We start from the raw sequence: 7,246 nt of genomic DNA, 5'->3' as shown, positions 1-7,246 counted from the left end.
TGGAACCAAATCAAAGACCTGTATATTAATCCACACACCTTTGAACACCTGATTTTTGACAAAGAAGCAAAAATATCAAATGGAAAGATATAATCAGGAATAGGCTTTGTCCCATATATATAACACACATCTGACCCCATATGGGTCTGCCAGGCCCTCTAGCACAAAATTTCATCTGTAGATTGCATTTGGTAAGATTGGCATTTTTACTATGTTAATTCTACCTATTTAAGAGCATCGGAGATCTTTCCACTTTCTGGTGTCGTCTTCAATTTCTTTCTTCAAAGATTTAAAGTTCTTGTCATACAAGTCTTTCACTTGTTTGGTTGAGGATTCATCCTCCATTTTTATCCCACCATCCAGAATAGTATGGTTTTTTACAGAAGGCACTAGATTTTTTAATTTTCCTGATGAGACATAGCCTCTACAATGGCTGGGAATGACTGTGTGTGTGTGTGTGTGTTCAGTGATACCTATTCTAATAATAATAATAATAATAATAGTTATGACTCGCTTTAATATCAAAGCTGGCTTTGGAGTTGGACAATGACTCTGTTCTTCTCTAAATCCGAGCATGTTGTTAAAAGAAAAATTCAGTGTTTCTGCCTCATGTCAGGAGCCATCTGGTATGAGACAGATAAAATTTAGAAAAAAAAATTACTTTTCTTCATACCTATTTTTGCCTTTATCATACATTTAATTCAATATATATATCTGTATAAATAATGTTTAAGTTTTCAACAATGAACAATGAATTTTCCTGCAGTAATCTTTGAAGTTTCCAGGAAGATGGAGCCCCACAACAATGACTCCACCTGGTTGATATGACATCATGATGGTGATAGAGGTACTATAAGACCCATTTTGGGTACCAGCTGCTTAAGATGGTTCCGACTTGGTTACCTTAAATGGTGTAACTTTTTACAATGTTCTGGCCAGAACTCCAAATAGCATCCTCAGAAAATCTGTACTGAATACTCAGAGAGTTTTTGTAGTTGTACCAGACAGTAATTTTGGAACTTAACCGTCATTTTACTTTCACAGGATTCCATAGAATGAACATTGCCCTCATGACAACTGGAAGTAATTCTAGAATTCTATGTCCTCTCTCCCAAAAAAAATTTGTCCTTAGGGTTAGAGACATCAATTAGAGGTTGATTATAATTGATACAGGGTTGGGGGTTTGGGTGGAAATTATGAAGGGTCAGGAATCTCTTTAGAAAAAAGAGGGAATTTGGATGGAATTATAGATTCTTGTGAACTTACTCACACTAATAATAATAGTATGTAATAGAGTGAATACTTGTAAACTACTATTTATAGAAAATTTACATTGTTATAGAGTCTTGTATACTGATACAAATTTAAATTATATTGAATATGTTCCTACTTTTGTCTACAATATTTGTATTCCTAAGGAAATTTATTTTGTCATGTTGTATGCACGCATGTTTCTACCTCTGCTTAAGACATTTTGTGTATTGATGAAAATTTAGGATATATTTATCATATTGCAATATACATTTCTACCTCTGATCAAGATGCTTATACATTGTTTTCCATTTTGAGGTCATTGTCCTCATTTGTTGCACAGTTGTTTAATGATTGTTTAATATTCTAATATGAAGTCTTAGTCTTTAGGCTACCTAGGTATTAAAAATTATAGGTCAATAGTCATCCATGTTTGCCATCCTTATAGTTAGACTAATCAGGTTATTTTAGATACGTAGAGGTTGCATTATGCATAGACAGGTAATCTTCAACCACTTCAAAGAGCTGTAGAATATGACATTTAAATATCTTAGGGTTCTGTTGACATGAGACATGATTGCTCCTGGCAGCACCAATCTATTCCTGAGAAAATGTTGAGAACTGAAGGCACTTCACTTGGAGCTTATTTTCTTCTTGGCAAAATTGGCCTTTGGGCAAGGAACTGCTCATGTATCAACCATTGACAAATGCACAATTTCCAGACAGGACAAGCAGGAAACAAGAAAAAAAGACTGTCAAATCTTGCCAAGACAGGGTAAGATGGTTTTGAAAATTTTCCTGCCTCTGAAAATGGTGTGTCAGTTACTCTAGGCATTAGCCAAAGTTGGTTGCTCTACTGTTACAAATGGGACTTTGGGTGATTACCCAGATAGCCAGTTGTCTCTGTCATTTGTTGCACATTTTGGAAGTTGATTGATTGCACTTCCTGCTTACTCAAGTAATATTATTTCCCTTATTAGGTCTTCGATGGGGTTGGAGACTAGATATTTGTAGTTACTTTCCTCTCATGACTTGGCCAAGTTACTTATAATACAGGATTTATATTCCTTAGGATAGGATAATTATTGAAACATTTATCATGTTTCTTGCTTGATATTGTTTATGCTGGTTGTAATTCTAATTTTTATACTTGATATTTGTGCTTATTGTATATAATTTTGTATTAGGCTTAGAACTCTCTTATATAAACAAATAAGGGAAGTGCTATAGGAAATTGTTCAGCCACATGTGTGTGGCCTATTATATTATATTATAAATACTTATGTAAAGCGCACACTCCCCCTCTCTTCCAGCTGCTGGATTTGGTTGCTGTTCCCTATTTGAACAGAGGACTGTGATCTGTGAGTCTACCCTTAAATAAATAACCCTTTATTGTACTCAATTCTGAGCTAATGTGGGATTTCTTTATAGTGTTATCTTCACAAAATTTTTCTACAATATCTAAAATAAATCCTGAAGCATAGATTTTTTTCACTTTTTAAATATTATTTTTAAAAGATAACAAACTATCTTTATTTCATTTTACATACCAATCCCAGTTCCCACTTCTTCCGTCCTCCCATTCCCTCCACCTACATTCCCACCTTACCCCTCATCCAGTCCTCAGAGAAGGTAAGGCACACTGCTTTGGAGAAGGTCCAAGGCTCCCCCTACTATATCTAGACTGAGTAAGGTATCCCTCCAAAGTAAATAGGTTCCCCAAAAGCCAATAAAAGCAGAAGAATAAATCCTGGTGTCACTGCCAGTGTCCCTGAAGGCTGCCCCAGCCAACCAGTTGTCACCCACATTCAGATAGACTAGTTTGGACATATGCTGTTTCTTTACCTGTCCGGTTGGCGTTGGTAAATTCCCATTAGCTCAGGTAGACTGTTTCAGTGAATGTACCCGTCATAATATTGACCTCTTTGCTTATATTCTCACTTCTCCCACTCTTCAACTGGACTTTGGGAGCTCAGTCCAGAAGCAGAGATTTTAAGGTTGCTATACAGGTACTAAGATATGAGGCACACAACAGAGAATCTAAATTGGACCAGAGCTGTCATAGTTTAAAATGAGATCCCCCCCCCCAGAGTCTTGGGCATTTTAACACTTAGTTTTGGTTGACATTGTTGTATGGGAGGTTTAAGAGGTGTGGTCTTTTGGTGTGGAAGAATGGTCTGTAATCTGTCAATCATGTTATATTAAACACTGATTGGCCAGGCAGGAAATATAGGTGGGAAAACCAGACAGGAAGTAGAAATGATGTAATGAGAACAGGAGAATTCTGGGAAGGAGGAAGTTGATTCCGCCCAGTCCTGCCTAGACCACTGAAGCAGCAGGATGTGATCTCTTCCACTGAAAAAGGTACTGAGCCACATGGCTAACATAGATCAGAAAAATGGTGAGAGTTAGCCAGTGAGAGGCTAGAGCTAATGGACCAATCAGCTTATAATTTATGGAGACCTATGTGTGATTTTCTTTGGGGCTAAACAGCAATGGGAACTGGGCAGGATATAAAACCCCAACAACAAGCAGGCCCCATTCATGTTACAGTCTTTATGAAGCAATCATGCCACTGGAAGCAGGCTTTGATTTTTTTAAAGACTTACACTTTTTCCACTTCTCTCTGATTTATGCTTATCTTTCCAGAGGTAAACTCCTGACTTTCTGCTCCTGACACCATGCCTGCCTCTTGCTGCCATGCCTTCCTGCCATAATGGACTCTTAACCCTGTGAAACCATGTGCCCAAATAAACTCATTCTTTCATTAAATAACTAGGAAGAAAAGAAATAAAGAAAATGTTACCTCCTCCAAACACACTTGGGTAATCTTTCTTACAGACAGCATAGATGTGAGGTATTAGCAGATAGGCTACAAACCAAATACAAGAACACATCAAAAAGATCATTCACATCTGATTCAGAAATCCACAACCAAGCACTAGGTTAAGCTCCAGCAGTCCAGTTGAAGAGAGGGAGGAGAAATGGGTGTGTGTGTGTGTGTCAAGATCATGTTCGGGAAACCCACAGAGACAGATGACCTGAGCTTGAAAAGCTCATGGGCTCTAGACCAAGAGCTAGGGAGCCTGCATATGACCAACCCAGGTCCTTGCATTTGGGTGACAGCTGTGTAGCTTTATCTGTTTGTAGGGCCTCTAGCAGTTGGGCTGGGACCTGAGCTTGGTGCATGAGCAGGATTTTTGGAACCAATTACCTATGGTGGGATGCACTGCTCAGCCTTGATGCAGAGGGGATGAGCTTGGTCCCGTTTCATCTTGATATGCTATGTCTTGTTGACTCCCATGGAAGGACTTACCATTTTGAAATAGAGATGGAGGAGGAGTGAACAGGAGTGGGTAGTAGGGCGGTGTGGGGGAGAGAATGGGAAGAGAAGAGGGAGTGGAAACTGTGGTTGGTATGTAAAATAAATTTAAAAATTAATTAAAAAACATAAAAATCATAAAATGAATTTAGCTTGAACTTAAGGAAGCCTAGTTTTATAGGTATTTGACCTTATAAACATAAATTTGAAATTTGATGCATAGAAGTTAAAACAAAAACTTGACTATTTTTCCATTGCAATAAAACAAAATGTAGCTTGTAAATAACTCTTTTTCAAATTTCCCTCATAGATGTGAATTTGCTTTAATAAATCACAAGCCTTTGTTTGAAATATTTCCATCACTATGTGTGTTACTGAAATTATAGTCATTTCATTTGTTCATGGAAGTAGGAAGAAGAAGGCTTAATTTTGTAAAACCTGACTTCTGATCAGCCAAGTAACTGTGGTTTATCTCATGACTGTATCTAATGAAATCAGTAGTTAAGAAATAATCTAATCAACTATTTCTGAAAGAATGGCCTCAAAAGGATCCACCTGTGGTTACCCTCGGTACACCATGTAGAGTTATTTCTTGGTTTGCATCCTTGGGAGCAAGCTGTTTTAGACTGTTCCTTGCTATTGCAATGATGGCATCATGAATTTGCAATACCTTCTCTGATTTATGTGTGTAGTTCACATCAGAAACTAAATTAAATAAAGATATGCTAGGAATAAAATGATTTTAATCAATTTCAAGAAACTTGTCTGACAATCTTACAAAGGTAGAAAATCAATGGAGATTTTAATCTATGCCTTGTCATGAATGAACATGTAATAAAAATATTTTCTCTTTTGATATGTCAGCACAATAACAACTGTTCTTTTTAAACACCAGTCTTCTAATCAGCTAATTATTAACTCTAAGGATAAATTATATTCTATAAAGGATTCACTGAATTCAGATTGTGTCAATTTAAGTTTAACAACATGGAAACACCTTCAAACAGACACCAGAGTAGTATGAAGGAAAGGAAGAGAAAGGGAAAGACATTGCTCCAAGTCTACAGATTCAATTAAAGCAAAGGAAGAAATGGCTTAAAAATATCACATTGCAGCACAGGGACATATGCAGCTAGTATTTGTCAACTAGAAATAACATTTTAAATGTCTCCAAAAGTCACTGATACCAACTGTTACCTACTCCAAGGAGTGATCACAATGAAGCATGACTCCCAGAAATGTTTGAGTAAAGACACTGTTTACAGAATGGGAAGCAGCAAGCAGAAGGGGAACTCACAATCGTAAAGCATGGCGGCAATCTGGGCAAGGTTATTTGAAAATGTGCTGGAGGGGACAGAAAATAATGTAGACTTTTAAGATAACTTACAGTAACTTACACTTACCACAGGTTAGTTCTGGTTGTGGGGCCACATAACCTGATAAGACTTTACCCCACTGTATTTGTTTGCAGGGTAAATTTTAGGAGCTTTCCTAGCAAATTTCCCCCAGAATCTTGTACTAGGAGAAGGAAGGTGCACAAGAAAGAAAGGGAACTGATCTGCTGGAATGGGCTTTACAACTTGTCATACCATCTCATGGGATGAGAACAAAGACCCTGTGATGATGGACGGGGCCTTGCCATGCCTGGGACTGCTTAAATAGCCATATCCATGGCCCATCGTTTAAACTTTGACTTCACATCAGGACTCAAGAACTGGATGGGAACAGTGAATCTCTGTCCCTGTTTCCAGTGTGGTTACAATGAACACATCTACTTTCATTACCATTTACTATGAAAAACAGAAAAATCATCCCTAGAAAATGAACTAGGAGAAACATTGTTTCCACTATTCGGACACATCTACATTTTATAAGATTTCCAAGTTCCTATGGCAGACTTCTTTAGACACAGGTAACAAGACCACATGAGTTTCAGGGACTAGGTGTTGGGTCTAACTGGCCCCCAAAGCAGTACTGAGAAGGCATGGTAGCTAGGTAAGAGCAGCCTTCCTTGCTGTAAACACAGTTGTTTCTTTTTTTTTTATAATGATGTATTTTTTTATTTTATTTTTATTTATTTATTTTTTTATTGAGAAAAGGAAAAAAAAAGTATCCGCCTCCTCCCAGCCTCCCATTTCCCTCCCCATCCTCCCACACTTCTCCCCCTCCCCCAAACGCCTCTCCCCCTCCCTCTCCAGTCCATAGAGCAGTCAGGGTTCCCTGCCCTGTGGAAAGTCCAAGGTCCGCCCCCCTCTGTCCATGTCTAGGAAGGTGAACATCCAAACTGGCTAGGCTCCCACAAAGCCAGAACATGAAGTAGGGTCAAAACCCAGTGCCATTGTCCTTGGCTTCTCATCAGCCCTCATTGTTCACCATGTTCAGAGAGTCCGGTTTTATCCCATGCTTTTTCAGTCACAGTCCAGCTGGCCTTGGTGAGCTCCCAATAGATCAGCCCCCTTGTCTCAGTGGGTGGGTGCACCCCTCGTGGTCCTGACTTCCTTGCTCATCTTCTCCCTCCTTCCGTTCCTCATTGGGACCTTGGGAGCTCAGTCCAGTGCTCCAGTGTGGGTCTCTGTCTCTATCTCCATCCATCATCAGATGAAGGTTCTATGGTGATATGCAAGATATTTGTCAGTATTGCTATAGGATAGGGTCATTTCAGGTTCCCTATCC

This window comes from Microtus oregoni, unplaced genomic scaffold (genome assembly GCF_018167655.1).
Source record: "Microtus oregoni isolate MIOR12 unplaced genomic scaffold, Mior012 000062F_ref0000492, whole genome shotgun sequence".
In the NCBI taxonomy this organism is placed as follows: Eukaryota; Metazoa; Chordata; class Mammalia; order Rodentia; family Cricetidae; genus Microtus; species Microtus oregoni.
This window is presented reverse-complemented; position numbering follows the sequence as displayed.